Below are 19935 nucleotides of genomic sequence, written 5' to 3'. Positions count from 1 at the left end.
GCCATTTCCTTCTCCAGCAGATAGTCCCCACCTGAGGATACAACCTATTTCTTCTTCATTGCAGTCAGCTTTTTACCACTGAGCCACCAGAAAGCCCACACAATATATTCTTGTTGCTTACATATTTTATTCATACTAGTTTATATCTTTTAACCCCAACCAACAATTTATCCATGCCCACTTCCCTGTCCCCTTTGAAAACCACTAGTTTGTTTAATATGTCTGTGAGTCTGTTTCAGCTTTGCACACATGTTCATTTTGTTAAATACCACATTTCTCCCATCCATTCACTGATGGCCATTGAGGATTTTCCACTTCTGTCTAGAGTGAATAATGCCATCTTGAACATGGGTGTGTAATATCTCCTGAGCATCATGATTTCACTTCTTTTATTAAATAGTCCAAAATGGGATTGCTAGGTCATGTGGTAATTTCATTTTTAGTTTTTTGCTTTACCTCTCTTCTGTTTCCCATAGAAGCTGCACCATTTTGTCTTTTCACCAATGGTATACAATGATTTCAACTTCTTCAAATCCTTGCCAACACTTTTTTTCTTTCTTATAATATTTAGCCTAACAGATGTAAGGAGCTATCTCATTGTGGTTTTGATTTGCATTCTCTGAAGATTACAGATGTTGAGCACTTTTTCATACACCTGCTTGCCATTCTTGTTTTTCTTTAGAGGTATGATGCTAAAGCTGAAACTCCAGTACTTTGGCCGCCTCATGCGAAGAGTTGACTCATTGGAAAAGACTCTGATGCTGGGAGGGATTGGGGGCAGGAGGAGAAGGGGACGACAGAGGATGAGATGGCTGGATGGCATCACTGACTCGATGGACGTGAGTCTGAGTGAACTCCGGGAGTTGGTGATGGACAGGGAGGCCTGGCGTGCTGCGATTCATGGGGTCACAAAGAGTCAGACACGACTGAGCGGCTGAGCTGAACTGAACTGATGGCCCTTCTAGCCCTTTGCCCATATTTAAATTGGGGTAATAGGTTTTCTAACTTTTACTATTGAGTTTTAAGAGTTTCTATATGTTTTGGGGACTAACCCTTTATCAGATATGACTTGCAGATATTTTTCTCCTGTTCTGTACGTTGTCTTTTAACCTTTTTGACTGTTTTTGCTTTCTGTGTAGATTTTTGTTTTTATTGTCCCACTTGTCTAAAATTGCTTTTGCTGCCTGTGTCATAAGCATGAAATCATTGTCAGAATCAATGTCATGGAGATCATACCCTGTGTTATATTCTAAAAGTTTTATAGTTTCAGGTCTTATACTTGGTCTTTAATCTATTTTTAGTTGACTTTTCTCTCTGGTGTAAAATAAGGGTCCAATTTTATTCTTTTGCACATGAGTATCTATTTTTCCTCCATTATTCGTAGAAGAGACTGTTTTTCTGCACCAGGTAGTCTTGGCATAGTAGATGATGATCACATGACTCTGTAAACTTGGATTCATTTCTGAGCTCTCTATACTATTGTATTGCTCTGTGTCTATTTTTAAGTTAGTACAAAACTGTTTAATTACCTTTTTAATATATTTAAAATCAGAAAGTGTGATGCCTCCAGCTTTGTCCTTCTTTTTCAAGATTGCATTGGCCATTTGGAGCCTTGTGGTTCCACATGAATTTTAGGATTATTTCTATTTTTGTATAAAATGTCATTAGGATTTTGATGCATACTACATGGAATATTAGATGATTTGGGGTAGTATGGACACTTTAACAATATTAACTCTTCCAACCTATGAACATGGAATATCTTTCTATTTCTTTGTGTCTCTTAAAATTTCTTTCAGAAATGTTTTACATGGCTTGGTGTACAGGCTTTCATTTCCTTAGTTGTTATTCTTAACTTTTTGATATTTTCCTTGCTACTACAGATGGTATTGTATTTCTAATTAACACATAGTTTATTATTAGTATATAGAAAAGCAACTGATTTTTGCATGTTGACCACCTTATGTTCTGCAAATTTACTGAATTATTTCATTTATTAGTTCTTAACAGGATCTAATCATGGAATCTTTATGGTTTTCTTCATAAAAGATCATGTCATCTGTGAACAGATATTAGTTCTTCCTTCTGATTTGAATGCCTTTTACTTCTGTTTCTAATTTCTCTAACCATGATTTCTAATATGATGTCAGGTATCAGTGGTGAGAGTGGACATCCTTCCTTGCTCCAGAGCTTAGAGAAAGAGCTTTCAGCTTTTTGAAATCTATGATTCTAAGTGCTGGTTTTCATATGGACTTATTATTCCTAGTGTGTTGAGTTTTTTTGTAATGAAAGCTTGTTGAATGCTGTCAAATGCTTTTACTACATCTGTTGAGAAAATCATGTGGTTTTTATTCTTTGTTGTGGCAATGTTGTATATCACATTGTTTGAATTTTGTATGTTGAAGCAGTCCTGCATGACAAGGATAAATCCTGAATAGCTATGATGTATAGTCCTTCTAATTTGCTGTTGAATTTGTGAGACTCTGTCCTTGTCTTTCCTTCTGGCTTTGATGTAGCTGAATTCACACTCATTAAGAGTACAGAAATCTTTCTACCAGTTTCCAGATTGTTTTTTTACAAAGAGAATTTATTCATGTTGCTTTGAATCAATATGGCCACAGGGTAAAGTGTAGTTTAGCACTTCCTATAATGTCACGTTACAGATGTTATTCCTTGTGTACATTTTGCCAGACTGTGTACTTAAGAAATTGACCTGTTTCAATTAAGTCATCAAATTGGTGGACATAGAGCCATTCAGAATACTCTTTCCTTATCTTTTTTATGTCCATGGCATTAAAGAGATGACTCCCCATTTCAATGATAACTTCTGTAATTTCTGTCTTATAGCTTTTTTGAGGGTTCAGTTCAGTTCAGTTCAGTCACTCATTCAGGTCCGACGCTTTGCCACCCCATGGACTGCAGCACACCAGGCTTCCCTGTCCATCACCAACTCCCTGAACCTACTCAAACTCATGTCCATCGTGTTTTTGAGGGTAATCTAGCTACAGATATATCAATTCTATTCAAATTTTCAAAAACAGCATTGGTTTCTTTGATTCTATCTAGTGATTTCCTTTACACAATCTCATTTATTTCTATTCTGATTTTCAATTGTAGTTTTCCTGGCTTACTTTGACTTTGAGCTTCCCTTGTGACATGGCAGTAAAGAATTTGCCTGCCAAAGCAGGATATCTGAGTTCAATCCCTAGGTGGGGAAGAACCCCTGGAGAAGGAAATGGCAACTCACTCCAGTATTCCTGGCTGAGATATCTCATGGACAGAGGCACCTGGGCCACAGTCCATGGAGTTGCAAAGAGTCGGACATTACTGGGCAACTAAACAACAATCAACAGTGATCTCCATAATCCCTACAGGATGAAGATGCTCCTGAAAACAATTTCTTTCACTTTCGAGTCCAAACCTCAGGTAACTCATGGTAACATGCAGCCAAGGGAGCTTTTCTACTCTCATTCCCTCTGTCTTTCTCTGTGCATATGAGGACCGTGTGACATCTTTGCCTCTTTTTTCTTTCCTCCCTTACCTGCAATATGCACAAAAGAAGGAAAGCTTCGTAATGGCTTAACAAGATATGTGTTTTATTAGAAACAGGCATAGCAGAAATAGCTCTGCATTGTACAGAGAGTAATCTTGTTTTATTTTGCTGGAGTATATAGTCCTATGCATGTAGAACTACTCAACATCAGATAATTATGTGCATTATCTGGTACCCAATACAGATGTTACAGAGTATGAAGAACAGCAGATACATTTCTGCAGTGAAATTGCACAATGAATGAAGAGAGGTCAGAGCAGGCACTCTCAGGAAAGTTGAGGGGAAGCAGGTGAACGATGCCACAGATGAGAGGGAGTTGAAGACAACATCACTGAAGAAGCCAGATGATCTAACATTCCTCACATAGGAATTAAACAAAGCTGGTAAAAAGGTAGCAAAGAAACTAACCCTTTGACAACTGGGATGATGTTGAGGTCCTTTGGGTCAACCACAGATTTCAAGGTAAATTTTTGTAAAATTGTGGTCAGGAATAAAAATAGCTCCACGTGGGCCAGGCCCTTTCCCAAACAAATGTTTTCCTGAAAATAACAAACACAGAGAGTACATATTCCTTGAACTCTGTCTTTCTGGGTGTTAGAAAGAGATTATGTACTAGCCATTTGATGAATGTTTGAATGGATGGATGGAAAGCAGGATGACTAGGGAGACTGATGGACAAAAGGTGGACACATATGCTATCCACCTAACATCTTACCATAGCAAATATTACTCTTTCAACAAATATTTACTGACTATTCCAAACACTTCATTAAATTATTCACATATTATAACCGTAATTTCATATTTTCAAGTTTCTATCCATCTTTTTCTAGAAAGTCACATATACTGACTAAATTTTCTTATCCTAGTCTAGTAGTCCCATATGTTTCTTTTCATTCCACACAGTCTCTGTTCTCTACACTAAATATACCTACTCTTCATCAACCTCCAACACACCTCGAGGTTTTATAACACATGGTTCTTTTTGGCTAAGATATGGTTCTCTTACATTTTCAGTTTCCAGCTCAAGTTATTTGAAATAACTGGGTCACCTCTCCAAAGCTCCAGTAATCTAGCCCAATAATGACGATGTCTCATGCGGAGGGAAAGTGCGTGGGCATTGGGATTGCTGCCCCTTATCATGGAGAAAGCATTTATACCAGCCCCATAGGATTACTATGTAACTCTCAACTGATCCTTAGAAGGTATCTTATCTTCTAACGGATTGAGGGGAAAAAATATTACCTGTAAAGAAAGCCATGAAATAGTCACTCTTTCTAAAGTTGCCACTCTAATCCAGGAAATGGCCAGGATCAAATACCTCAGGGTTGGGGAATTCTTTGTCATCATGTAGCACAGAAGTCAGTGATGTTAATATATCTGTGCCCTGGAAAGAACAGATGAAGATAAACTAAACTATGGAGAAGTCACAAAGCTAGAAGAAATGCAGCAAATTGCTTAGTCCATTCTAAGGATTAATAATCAGATCAGATCAGTCACTCAGTCGTGTCCAACTCTTTGCAACCCCATGAATCGCAGAACGCCAGGCCTCCCTGTCCATCACCAACTCCCGGAGTTCACTCAGACTCACATCCATCGAGTCAGTGATGCCATCCAGCCATCTCATCCTCTGTCGTCCCCTTCTCCTCCTGACCCCAATCCCTCCCAGCATCACAGTCTTTTCCAATGAGTCAACTCTTCGCATGAGGTGACCAAAGTACTGGAGCTTCAGCTTTAGCATCATTCCTTCCAAAGAAATCCCAGGGCTGATCTCCTTCAGAATGGACTGGTTGGATCTCCTTGCAGTCCAAGGGACTCTCAAGCGTCTTCTCCAACACCACAGTTCAAAAGCATCAATTCTTCGGTGCTCAGCCTTCTTCACAGTCCAACTCTCACATGCATACATGACCACAGGAAAAACCATAGACTTGACTAGACGGACCTTTGTTGGCAAAGTAATATCTCTTCTTTTGAATATGCTATCTAGGTTGGTCATAACTTTCCTTCCAAGGAGTAAGCATCTTTTAATTTCATGGCTGCAGTCACCATCTGCAGTGACTTTGGAGCCCAGAAAAATAAAGTCTGGTGCTGTTTCCACTGTTTCCCCATCTATTTCCCATGAAGTGGTGGGACCGGATGCCATGATCTTCGTTTTCTGAATGTTGAACTTTTTCATTCTCCACTTTCACTTTCATTAAGAGGCTTTTTAGTTCCTCTTCACTTTCTGCCATAAGGGTGGTGTCATCTGCATATCTGAGATTATTGATATTTCTCCCGGCAATCTTGATTCCAGCTTGTGCTTCTTCCAGTCCAGCGATTCTCATGATGTACTCTGCATATAAGTGAAATAAGCAGGGTGACAATATACAGCCTTGACGTACTCCTTTTCCTATTTGGAGCCAGTCTGTTGTTCCATGTCCAGTTCTAACTGTTGCTTCCTGACCTGCATACAAACTTCTCAAGAGGCAGATCAGGTGGTCTGGTATTCCCATCTCTTTCAGAATTTTCCACCGTTTATTGTGATCCACACAGTCAAAGGCTTTGGCATAGTCAATAAAGCAGAAATAGATGTTTTTCTGGAACTCTCTTGCTTTTTTGATGATCCAGCGGATGTTGGCAATTTGATCTCTGGTTCCTCTGCCTTTTCTAAAACCAGCTTGAACATCAGGAAGTTCATGGTTCACATATTGCTGAAGCCTGGCTTGGAGAATTTTGAGCATTACTTTACCAGTGTGTGAGATGAGTGCAATTGTGCAGTAGTTTGAGCATTCTTTGGCATTGCCTTTCTTTGGGATTGGAATGAAAACTGACCTTTTCCAGTCCTGTGGCCACTGCTGAGTTTTCCAAATATGCTGGCATATTGAGTGCAGCACTTTCACAGCATCATCTTTCAGGATTTGGAATAGCTCAACTGGAATTCCATCACCTCCACTAGCTTTGTTCGTAGTGATGCTTTCTAAGGCCCACTTGACTTCACATTCCAGGATGTCTGGCTCTAGGTCAGTGATTACACCATCGTGATTATCTGGGTCATGAAGATCTTTTTTGTACAGTTCTTCTGTGTATTCTTGCCATCTCTTCTTAATATCTTCTACTTCTGTTAGGTCCATACCATTTCTGTCCTTTATCGAGTTCATCTTTGCATGAAATGTTCCTTTGATATCTCTGATTTTCTTGAAGATATCCCTAGTCTTTCCCATTCTGTTGTTTTCCTCTATTTCTTTGCATTGATCGCTGAGGAAGGCTTTCTTATCTCTTCTTGCTATTCTTTGGAACTCTGCATTCAGATGCTTATATCTTTCCTTTTCTCCTTTGCTTTTTGCTTCTCTTCTTTTCACAGCTATTTGTAAGGCCTCCCCAGACAGCCATTTTGCTTTTTTGCATTTCTTTTCCATGGGAATGGTCTTGATCCCTGTCTCCTGTACAATGTCACGAACCTCATTCCATAGTTCATCAGGCACTCTATCTATCAGATCTAGACCCTTAAATCTATTTCTCACTTCCACTGTATAATCATAAGGGATTTGATTTAGGTCATACCTGAATGGTCTAGTGGTTTTCCCCACTTTCTTAAATTTCAGTCTGAATTTGGCAATAAGGAGTTCATGGTCTGAGCCACAGTCAGCTCCTGGTCTTGTTTTTGCTGACTGTATAGAGCTTCTCCATCTTTGGCTGCAAAGAATATAATCAATCTGATTTCGGTGTTGACCATCTGGTGATGTCCATGTCTAGAGTCTTCTCTTGTGTTGTTGGAAGAGGGTGTTTGTTATGACCAGTGCATTGTCTTGGCAAAACTCTATTAGTCTTTGCCCTGCTTCATTCCATATTCCAAGGCCAAATTTGCCTGTTACTCCAGGTGTTTCTTGACTTCCTACTTTTGCATTCCAGTCCCCTATAATGAAAAGGACATCTTTTTTGGGTGTTAGTTCTAAAAGGTCTTGTAGGTCTTCATAGAACCGTTCAACTTCAGCTTCTTCAGCGTTACTGGTTGGCGCATAAACTTGGATTACTGTGATATTGAATGGTTTGCCTTGGAAACGAACAGAGATCATCTGTCGTTTTTGAGATTGCATCCAAGTACTGCATTTCGGACTCTTTTGTTGACCATGATGGCTGCTCCATTTCTTCTGAGGGATTCCTCCCTGCAGTAGTAGATATAATGGTCATTTGAGTTAAATTCACCCATTCCAGTCCATTTCAGTTCGCTGATTCCTAGAATGTCGACATTCACTCTTGCCATCTCTTGTTTGCCCACTTCCAATTTGCCTTGATTCATGGACCTGACATTCCAGGTTCCTATACAATATTGCTCTTAACAGCATTGGACCTTGCTTCTATCACCAGTCACATCCACAGCTGGGTATTCTTTTTGCTTTGGCTCCATCCCTTCATTCTTTCTGGAGTTATTTCTCCACTGATCTCCAGTAGCATATTGGGCACCTAGTGACCTGAGGAGTTTCTCTTTCAGTGTCCTATCATTTTGCCTTTTCATACTGTTCATGGGGTTCTCAAGGCAAGAATACTGAAGTGGTTTGCCATTCCCTTCTCCAGTGGACCACATAAGTCCAAAGAAGGGCAGTGGTATTTTGAAGCAGACAGAACAAGTAAAAACAAGGATAAGTTTAAGACTAGTGGCACAGATGCTGCTAAAGTGAACTTCAACAGCATCTGAAAACCTTGGTATCTGGGTCCTAAGAGTGTCAGACCTTATGAATCCAATCTGCTAATCACCATATTTGGATACTAGTGCCTGTTCCCACCAGATGCTTTATCATTTCAATTTTCACTCATCTCATATTTGGATTATGGTTTAAAATTGAAGTCTCTATTGAACTAGAAAGTTCTGAAGTTACCTGTTCACAGTGTTTTTATAAATGGTATGATTTTCTGTGATAATAAGTATAGTAACAAATATTAGTGTTTATCATTGCCATGCAGACAGTCTGTATTTATTTTAAAATATATGGTAGGGCTTCCCTGGTAGCACATCGGTAAAGAATCCACTTGCCAATGCAGGAGACACAGGTTCAATCCCTGTTCAAGAAGATCCCACAGGCCGTGGAGCAGATAAGCCAAGGCACCAAACTACTGAACCTGTGCTCTAGAACCTGGGAACCACAATTATTGAGCCAAATCGCCACAACTGGTGAAGCCCTTGTATCCTAGAGCACATGCTCCACAATAGAAGTCATGCAAAATGGGAAATCCATGCCCTGCAATGAAGATTAACCCACACTCACCACAACTAGAGTAAAGCCCGTGTGTAGCAACAAAGACCCAGCACAGCCAAAAATAAATGAATAAATAAATAAAATTATTTAAGAAAACAAAAATATAGTAGATGTCATCACAGATTAATCCTAGATTTGAAACACAGGAAGAATGATACAACTAGAAAAATCATTCCATATCAATCAGATTAGTATCATCAGTTTAAACAAGTTTTGCTAGCAAAGCTAAAACTCTTGGGTAAATGATTAAGAAACACTATACTCTCAAAGCCCTAATGTACCATGCAATAGATTTTGTGTATTAAATATTTAAAAAAAGGACCTCTGCTCTGGAGCAATCTGGCAAATACCACTTTATCGTGTGAACAGCACTGCATAACAAATAATAATAGAATAAGTGACAGTATGGACCCTCACCTCATTTATGAAGGAAAAAAAATAGAAAAGTTATTCTAAGAAAATTGGGATACTTTAAGTATAGCCAGTGTATTAGATAATATCATTGTTTCAGTGATAACACCTGTGTACACATGCTCTTATTCCTCTGTATACAATAAACACCGTTATTGAGGCATGCATACTGAAGTAAGGAGGCTTTGATGGACGGTTGGATATGGACACGTAAGTGGTTATTAATGGAAGAAATGTTCACATATTGCAATATAGTGAAATCATTCTGGCTTATCAATGATTTAACCTGAATTCTGCATTAACTAAAACAACCTGGTATGGTCTACCAAATATATGTGCTGTCCGTGCTCCGGCTCAGTCACGTCCAACACTTTTTTCCCCATGGACTGTAGCCCACCAGGCTCCTCTGACAGGGTTTTCCAGGCAAGAATACTGGAGTGGGTTGCCATTTCCTTCTCCAGGGGAGCTTTCTGACCCAGAGATTGAACTGGTGTTTCCTGCATCTCCTGTACTGGTAAGAGGATTATTTTACCACTAGGCCACCAGGCGAACTTTGCTAATTTTATTTAAAAAAAAAAAAAAAAACTAACAAAATGTACATAAAACATCATTCCCAATAGTGAGATGTTAATCTCAACTCTCCTTCAGATCAGAAATAAGTAAAGGATGATACAAAGATATTAACCCAGATAGCAGGATAATGTATATAGAAATTGCAATTAACTAGAGAGAAATTTTCAGAAATGATTTTAAATTTAGCAAGCTTGCTATATATAAGGTCATAAAAATGATAAAATAAATTATATTTTGATATTTCATACAAAAAAATGGAAAAGGCATTTAAAAAATTTATAACTACAATAACCACCTTGGGAAAATTATCCCAAAATATTCAAGCCAATGCCTGGAATAAATTAATGAAAAACACTACAGAAAGCCTTTAAAACAGGGAGACTGTATCATGTTCATATCATGATATTCAGTCTTTCTAAATTGATCTAAAATGTCACCATTCTCAAAGAAAATCCCTGCAGAGTATTTTGGTAAATGGACAGATTGATACTAACATTCAGTTGAAAATGTGGACAGCTATGGTTCAACAAACAATATAAAAGAAACAAAAAATGTGGAAGTCTTGCACTGTTACCTGTCGAAATCTGTTACAAAGCTTTACAGATTAAACTGGAAACAACACACAACCGATCGAGCCACCACGCACAAGACTATTTTTACTTCTCTCACCTCGTGTTCATCGAGGGTTGTGCCCATACTCTGTAAATAGGAACTACGAAATCAACGAGGTCAGTATAAGAGAAACCAGTCTTACCTTGGGGATGAGGTTCAGTTCAGTTCAGTTCAGTTCAGTCACTCAGTCGTGTCTGACTCTTTGTGATCCCATGAATCGCAGCACGCCAGGCCTCCCTGTCTATCACCAACACCCGAAGTTCACTCAGACTAACGTCCATCGAGTCAGTGATGCCATCCAGCCATCTCATCCTCTGTCATCCCCTTCTCCTCCTGCCCCCAATCCTTCCCAGCATCAGAGTCTTTTCCAATGAGTCAACTCTTTGTATGAGGTGGCCAAAGTACTGGAGTTTCAGCTTTAGCATCATTCCTTTCAAAGAAATCCCAGGGCTGATCTCCTTCAGAATGGACTGGTTGGATCTCCTTGCAGTCCAAGGGACTCTCAAGAGTCCTCTCCAACACCACAGTTCAAAAACATCAATTCTTCGGTGCTCAGCCTTCTTCACAGTCCAACTCTCACATCCATACATGACCACTGGAAAAACCATAGCCTTGACTAGACAGACCTTTGTTGGCAAAGTAATGTCTCTGCTTTTCAATATGCTATTAGGTTGGTCATAACTTTCCTTCCAAGGAGTAAGCGTCTTTTAATTTCATGGCTGCAGTCAACATCTGTAGTGATTTTGGAGCCCCCAAAAATAAAGTCTGCCACTGTTTTCACTGTTTCCCCATCTGTTTGCCAGGAAGTGATGGGACCAGACGCCATGATCTTCATTTTCTGAATGTTGAGCTTTAAGCCAACTTTTTCACTCTCCTCTTTCACCTTCATCAAGAGGTTTTTTAGTTCCTCTTCACTTTCTGCCATAAGGGTGGTGTCATCTGCATATCTGAGGTTATTGATATTTCTCCCGGCAATCTTGATTCCTGCTTGTGCTTCTTCCAGCCCAGCTTTTTTCATAATGTACTCTGCATATAAGTTAAATAAACAGGGTGACAATATACAGCCTTGACGTACGCCTTTTCCTATTTGGAACCAGTCTGTTGTTCCATGTCCAGTTCTAACTATTGCCTCCTGACCTACATACAGGTTTCTCAAGAGGCAGATCAGGTGGTCTGGTATTCCCATCTCTTTCAGAATTTTCCACAGTTTATTGTGATCCACACAGTCAAAGGCTTTGGCATAGTCAATAAAGCAGAAATAGATGTTTTTCTGGAACTCTCTTGCTTTTTCGATGATCCAGCGGATGTTGGCAATTTGATCTCTGGTTCCTCTGCCTTTTCTAAAACCAGCTTGAACATCAGGAAGTTCACGGTTCACATATTGCTGAAGCCTGGCTTGGAGAATTTTGAGCATTACTTACTAGCGTGTGAGATGAGTACAATTGTGCGATAGTTTGAGCATTCTTTGGCATTGCCTTTCTTTGGGATTGGAATGAAAACTGACCTTTTACAGTCCTGTGGCCACTGCTGAGTTTTCCAAATATGCTGGCATATGGAGTGCAGCACTTTCACAACATCATCTTTCAGGATTTGAAATAGCTCAACTGGAATTCCATCACCTCCACTAGCTTTGTTCGTAGTGATGCTTTCTAAGGCCCACTTGACTTCACATTCCAGGATGTCTGGCTCTAGGTCAGTGATCACACCATCATGATTTTCTGAATTTAATGTCACAGGTCACTGCATGGGTAAGACTGGTGGGGACCAGATCAACGTATCGCTGGATCTCATGGATCACAGCATCCGTGTAGAGCATGTGGCTCCTGTCCTGCTGCAGGGACTCTGGTGTCTGCCAATGACATGGTCAATCTCTTCCTGGATCTTAGCTGATAAGAGATAAGTAAGAAGGATGGAGAAAGGGGGAAATGCACACCCATATTCCATACCAACTCAGGCATACATGAGGCATTATGAAGGTGTCCCAGGAGTATTATGGACTTCCCTAGTAGTTCAGATGTTAAAGAATCTGCCTGCAACGTAGGAGACCTGGGTTCTATCCCTGGTTTGGGAAAATGCCATGGAGCAGGAAATGGGCTACTGACTCTAGCATTCCTTCTTGGAAAATCCTATGGACAGAGGAGCATGTTGGGCTACAGCCCATGGGGTCGCAAAGGGACACAACTGAACAACTAACACTTTCTTTCACTTTCAACATCATTATACACATAAACTACAAGACCAGAAACAAACCTAAACATAGAGAGGGTACAGACACATATAAGTCTCTTACAAGCCTGGCTTAAGATACATCTATACATATCTCTATATTAGCATACATGATAAAACAAAGACAAATGATGGAATGTTTCAAATATAAACAACATAAAGTCAAAAAATTACATTGGCAGACTAATGGATAAGAAAGTTGTGGTGCGTATACATAATAGAATATTACTCAGCTATTAAAAAGAACACATTTGAATCAGTTCTGATGAGGTGGATGAAACTGGAGCCTATTATACAGAGTGAAGTAAGTCTGAAAGAAAAACACCAGTATAGTATATTAACGCATATATATGGAATTTAGAAAGATGGTAACGACAATCCTATATGCAAGACAGCAAAAGAGACACAGATATAAAGAAAAGACTTTTGGACTCTGTGGGAGAAGGTGAGGATGGGAAGATTTGAGAGAATAGCATTGAAACTTGTATATTACTTTATGTGAAATAGATCACCAGTCCAAGTTCGAAGCATGAAACAGGGCACTCAAAGCCGATGCACTGGGACAACCCAGAGGGATGGATTGGGGAGGGAGGTGGGTCAAGGTTCACGATGTGGGACACATGTACAACTGTGGCTGATTCATGTCAATGTATGGCAAAAACCACCACAATTGTAAAGTAATAAGCCTCCATTTAAAACAAATAAATTAATTTAAAAATATTGTCCTTCAAAAAACAAACAAGAATAAAATATTAATTTTACATCAAAATAATACAGGTTAAAATTTAACTTATATGTGTTTTATTGTATTTGTGTATTTTGCATGAATAGTTTACAATGGTATTCACTTTATCCTCCTATTGCCAAATGCCACCACTTTGAGCATTTTAGCAGTTTCTTCTGAAATTCATGTCCTATTTCTAAATAATGACTCTTTGTTTCTATTTTTAACTTGCAAATTTTAAAACAATAATCTGATGTCCTGGCATGAGAGTTGAGAATTTACATCTCCATCCCCAACTCATACAAAGTCACACACTCACACATACAAATACATACACAAATCCCCTTAGTCCATTTCCCAAATATATTTACATCACAATTTTTGGCTGTTAGAATATTTACTCTAACAGCATTCTGACTAAATAAACATTGCTTCCTGGTAAGACAATTACGATTATGTACCTTTTTGGTACTTTCTTGGACCTAACCATATTATTTTAGTTCAATTCAAAGAATTCTGTATCTTTATTTAGGATTACTTTCTAACATGGAGGCAGACGTTTCAAACTCCTAATAATAATTTGCTTATTATTCAGAAACCACAGATACTCCATCACCTCTCTTTTGCTGTTGGTGTCTCCCCTCACACCTGCTTTATCCACCTAATCCATTTAGATGTGGATATTTTCCAGGCTTGCTATGTAGCAATAGCCCTGACACTTTCACTCTCCTTCATGAGCTTTTCAAATCCCCGGAGCCCATGACTTCCTCAACATGACTTCAGGCATCTGGACGAGAAAGGGAAAAGAGTGGATAAAAACTGTGGCAAACATACAAGACAGAAAACACCCTTTAAAAATTAATACCCAATTTGATAGTTACTCTTGAATTCTGATGCTGTTGTGAATTCTAATCTTTTATCTGTGATCTGCTACATCTCTCAGAAAGTTTTTGTGATTTTCTCTTTCATCCTGGTGTTCTGAAATTTCATGACCCTGTGTCTTGGGAAGGATGTTTTTATTTCATTCACTCTGTGAGACGTGTCAAAATACTTTTCTGTCTAGGTGGCAAAACTTGGAGGTCTTTTCTCCAGAGTGCTCACTCTCTGGAGTTTTTCTCTGGCAGCTGAATTTCAAGAAGCAGAATGGAGAAAGCAACTAAGAATCTTCGAAATCGAGATGTGGATTCTTCCTTAATCTTTCCTCTAAGCTGTGACCTCACTCTTTTCCCCTGTCTCTGCCAAGCGTTCTGAGTGTAGGGCCTCTTAGATTCCATTTCTCTAGATAGTAAACCTCTCTCATCCTATTGGAGAATCAAAGTTACCTGATAAAAGGAGTTATCAAAGACTCATGGCTGGGAGAGCTACTTTTATCAGCCTTTGTCTCCCTCCATCCTTTTTGAAACTAGGTACTTCTCAGTTCAGAAACTTAAGGACTAAAAGAACATAAATGACTTCTCATTTGATGATACCACTCTCATGGTTGAAAATGAGGAGGAGCTGAAGAACCTCTTGATGAGGGTGAAAGGGGAGAGTGATAAAGTCGGCTTAAAACTCAACCTTCAAAAAACTAAGATCATGGAATCCAGTCCCATCACTTCATGGCAAATAGAAGGGGAAAAAGTGAAAGTAGTGACAGATTTTATTTTCTTAGGCTCCAAAATCACTGCAGATGGTGACTGCAGCCATGAAATTAAAAGACACTTGCTTCTTGGAAAGAAAACTATGACAAACCAAACGACATCACGTTGCCAACAAAATTCTATATAGTCAAAGGTATGGCCTTTCCAGTAGTCATGTATGGATGTGAGAGTTGGACCATAAAGAAGGCTGGACAGTAAAGAATTGATGGTTTTGAATTGTGGTGCTGGAGAAGACTCTTGAGAGTCCAAGGGACTCTACAAGGAGATAAAACCAGTTAATCCTAAAGAAAAGCAACTCTGAATATTCAAAGGAAGGACTGATGCTGAAGCTGAAGCTTCAATACTCTGGCTACCTGATGCGAAGAGCCAACTCATTGGAAAAGACCCTGATGCTGGGAAAGATTGAGGCCAAAAGGATAGAGGAGCAGCAGAAGATGGGATGGGTAGACAGCATCACAGACTCAATGGATATGAATTTGAGCAAACTCTGGGAGATACTGAAGGACAGGGTAGCCTGACATGCTGCAGTCCACAGGGTTGCAAAGAGCTGGACACAAGTCAGTGACTGAACAACAACTTCATCCTCTCTACTGACTTCATTGTCACCCCTCAATATGCTCTCTGTGTTTCAGAAATTTGTTGAATATTTGTTAGCTGCTTCTTGACCTCCTCTTCTCCAACTTTAAAAGGCTAATTATTTTATGATATAATCATTTCAGGGCTATTCTGACACTAATCAAGGTAATGTATGTTTCTAAACTGTGATGCATAACCATAAGTCTTTTAAAATTAATTTCTAACAAAAAGTTCTTGTGAAAGATAAAATTCTTGACTCCTCAAAATGCATTTTTTGGCAATAAAATGGGCTAATACAATTCCTTTACATAAATATCTTAAACCAATTTATTGTCAATCTAAATCTTTAGAGAACTTCCTAGACTGCGGAAATTATACCAGGCAGCTTCACTAAAGTTCTATGATTTCCAGTTATGCTTCAATAAAGAGCATTTCCATTTTCCCAATACTGGCTTTATTTTTTTTGTTTTGTTTTTATTTTTGGCCACTCTCCACAGCACGTGGGACCTTGGCTCTCCAAACTGGGATTGAACTGAGTAGTCCTCAGACACTGGTGTTTGGAACATCGCGTTTTCAGAATGAAGGGACATCACAGTTACATTTCCATAATAAAACCAATATGCAGCTCCAGGTCAATTCATGCTGGCCATGCCTGCTGCACATGACCTCCCATGAAATTCAGATGCTGCTGTGTTGATGTTCTTACCATTCAGAGTCTTCACTTCTCTTAGTCATCTTCTTGTATTATGTAAAGATGTCACATTACTATCCCTTCATTAAATTTGAAAAAAATGAAGCTGCTCAGAGACTTAAATAGTCTTCTGAGAGAAACAAGGTGGAAAACATTCAAGCATCTTTCTCTCATCTCTTCTGAAATCACCCTGCCCACCATGTTATCATACCTGTGACCTCAGGGTGTTTCAGCAGGAGAAGGAGCCCATATCTCAATGTGGTGCTTGTCGTCTCTGTCCCAGCTGCAAACAAATCCAATATAGTGTTTGCCAAGTTTTCAGCAGTATACACCAGTTCTTGATTGTGCTTTTCCTAGAAATAATTTAATTTAAAAGTTACAAAGTATACAAAAAAGGAAGAAGCATGGACCACTAACAGCTAGAAAACCAAGCTGACACAAATCATTCTTGAAGAAGTCCAGACATGGACTTACTAAATAGAAACTTTGAGACACATGCCTTAAATATGCTTTAAAGGGAGAGGGTGGGAAGATTTGGGAGAATGGCATTGAAACATGTAAAATATCATGTATGAAACGAGTTGCCAGTCCAGGTTCGATGCACGATACTGGATGCTTGGGGCTGGTGCACTGGGACGACGCAGAGGGATGGAATGGGGAGGGAGGAGGGAGGAGGGTTCAGGATGGGGAACACATGTATACCTGTGGTGGATTCATTTTGATATTTGGCAAAACTAATACAGTTATGTAAAGTTTAAAAATAAAATAAAATTAAAAAAAAAACTAATGAAAATCATCAAGAACTAAAGAAAATTTGAAAAGTATATGAACAAGTACAGAATAATGAGGAAGTTTCTATAAAAATAAACCAAACAGAATTTTGGAGCTGAAAAACACAGCACCTGAAAATGTTTAAATTTACCAGAAAATTTGAATAGTAGACAATGGGAAACTCAAGAAAGAAACAGCAAGAAAGAATAAAAATTTGCAGTGTGATTATCATAAATAAAAAAGAATAAAGAAAAATAAATAGATCCTAAAGGACCCATGGAACTCAATCAATTGTACTAACATCCACTTAATAGAGTCCCAGAAGAGAGATTGGGAAGGAATAAGTATTTGAAATAAGAATGACTGAAAACTTCCAAAATTTTGCAAAGTACATGAATCTATAAATCTAAAAAGCTAAACAAACTCCAAGAAGGATAAAACCAAACAGACTCACAGTAAGGCATATTTTAATAAAACTGTCTAAAGCCAAAGCAAAGGAGAGAATGTTCAAAGCATCAAGAGAATAGTAACTTGTCATATGCAAAGGATCATCAATATGATAACATTTCATTTTTTCCACAGAAACTGTAGAGGCCAAAAATCAGTGGAAAGATATATTTAAAATCTTGATGGTAATTATGTCCACCAAGACTTTTGTATGTGGCAAAACTATCCCTCCATAAAATAGGAGATATAAGACACCCCAAAATAAAGGCTAAGGGATTCCTGGTTAAAAAAAAAACAAACAAACAAAGATAGAAGATGATAATTCAAAGCCAGATTGATAAAATTCCTTGTTAAAAATAAGCATGTAGGCAAATAGAAAAGTAAAAACCACTATTGTTGTTTAGTCACCAAGTCGTGTCCGACTCTTTGGAACTCCAAGGACTGCAGTATGCCAGGCTTCCCTCTCTGTCACCATCTCCTGGAATTTGCACAAGTGCATGTGTACTAAATCAGTGATACCATTTATCCTCTGAGATGATTCATCCTCCAATCATCTCATCCTCTGTCACCCTTTTTTCCTTCTGCCCTCACTATTTCCCAGCATCAGGGTCTTTTCCAATGTGGTGGCCAAAGTACTGGAGCTTTGGGTTCATCATCAGTCCTTCCAATGAATATTCAGGGTTGATTTCCTTTAAGAATGACTGGTTTGATCTCCTTGCTATCCAAAGAACTCTCAAGAGCCTTCTCCAGCACCACAGTTAGAAAGCATCAATTCTTTGGCACTCTGCCTTCTTTATTGTCCATCTGTCATGTCCATACATGACTACTGGAAAAACCATAGCCTTGACTACGTGGACCTTTGTCGGCAAAGTAATGGCTCAGCTTTTTAATGTTCTATCTAGGTTTGTCACAGCTTTCATGGCTACAGTCACCATCCAGTGATTTTAGATACCAAGAAGAGGAAATCTGTCACTGCTTCTATTGTAGTCTAGTAGAAAAGCCTCATTTCATTTTCTAAATTATGTAAAAGAAAGGTTTATTAAAAAATCATTATAAATAGATGACTCTAGGCACAAAATATTGAGATATAATTTTGTACACCAATGAAATAAGGGGGTGAAGTTGAATGGGAGCAGAGTTACTGTATGTGATTTGAAGCTACTGAGGAATCAGTTCATACTGAATTGTTATGAATTTAGAATGGCAACAATAATCTCTTTTATAAGTACTAAGAAGTTAATTTTAAAATACAGAAAAAAATTGAATGGAAATTAAAAAGGTACACTAGAAAAAAGTTGATCAAACAAAAATAAGGCTATACTGAAGGAATTGAGAAGCAAAATTATAAAATACATTAGAGGAAAAAATTATAGGGCAGAAATAAATCCTTCAATATGACTGATCTCTTTGATTGAAACTCACAATTTAAGACAGATATTGAAGGAATAAAATTTTAAACTGTGTATAGAAATATTCCACTACATATCCACAATAAATCTATACCAGTATAGAATATAATTTAGCCATAAAAGAAGGAAATCTTGACATCTGTGACAAGATGGATGGGCCTTGTCTTTATTATGCTAGGTAAAATAAATTAGATACAGGAAGACAAATACCATGTGATCAAATTTATAAGTGAAATATTCTAAAAACTTGATCTCAGAGAGAACACATTGGTGGCTACCAGCGAAGGGAGAAGAGGTCAAAATGAATGAAGGGAATCAAAGGTACAAATGTCCAGTTATAAAATAAATAAGTCCTGGTGATGTAATACACAGCATGATGACTGTAGTTAATGACATATTCCCTATTTGAATTGCTGAGAGTAAATCCTAAGATTTACAAGCAAAAAATCTATAACTATTTGTGGTAATAAATGTTAATTATACATATTTTAGTAATCATTTTGTAATATATGGAATCATTATATGGTACAGCTATAACTAACTGTTACATAACTGTACATGTTACAGGTCAACTATTCTCAACAAAAAAACCCTGTATGTTGTACAAGAAACTCACTTGAGATGCTAAAATACAAATATATTGAATGAGAAAGAAGGAAAGAGATTTTGTAAGCTATGAATAGCCAAATAAAGCTAGACTGGCTATATTAATATTAGAAAAAAATTATCAAAAATAGTTTAAAGAGAAAAAAGAAGAATCGGATGTTTTATACTGCACTAAGAAAGGTGAATTAATCAAGAAGTTATATAATTATAAACATGTATTCATCAAGCAACAGAGCCCCCAAAATATATGAAGCAAACATTGAAAGACCCAATAGGATAAATGCAGAGTTCTACACTAATCATGCAAGACTTCAAAATCCAACTTTCAATAATGGATAGTACTACTAGACAAAAGATTGATGAGCAAACATAAAAACTTGAACAACACTAGGATCAACTATACTCACAGACATTGAAGGAAAACTTCACTCAACAACAGCAGAATATACATGCTTCTCCAGTGTA

General features: G+C 38.2%; 1 pseudogene; it reads right to left on the bottom strand.

Moving 5' to 3' along the window:
• Nucleotides 1-3882: 3882 nt before the first annotated feature.
• Nucleotides 3883-19935, bottom strand: part of LOC102408577 — a 37127-nt pseudogene continuing 21074 nt past the window's right edge.

The sequence above is a fragment of the Bubalus bubalis genome, chromosome 23, assembly GCF_019923935.1.
Source record: "Bubalus bubalis isolate 160015118507 breed Murrah chromosome 23, NDDB_SH_1, whole genome shotgun sequence".
Lineage (NCBI taxonomy): Eukaryota > Metazoa > Chordata > Mammalia > Artiodactyla > Bovidae > Bubalus > Bubalus bubalis.
Note: the sequence above shows the minus strand (reverse complement) of the source record. Positions and strands in the feature narration are given on the sequence as shown.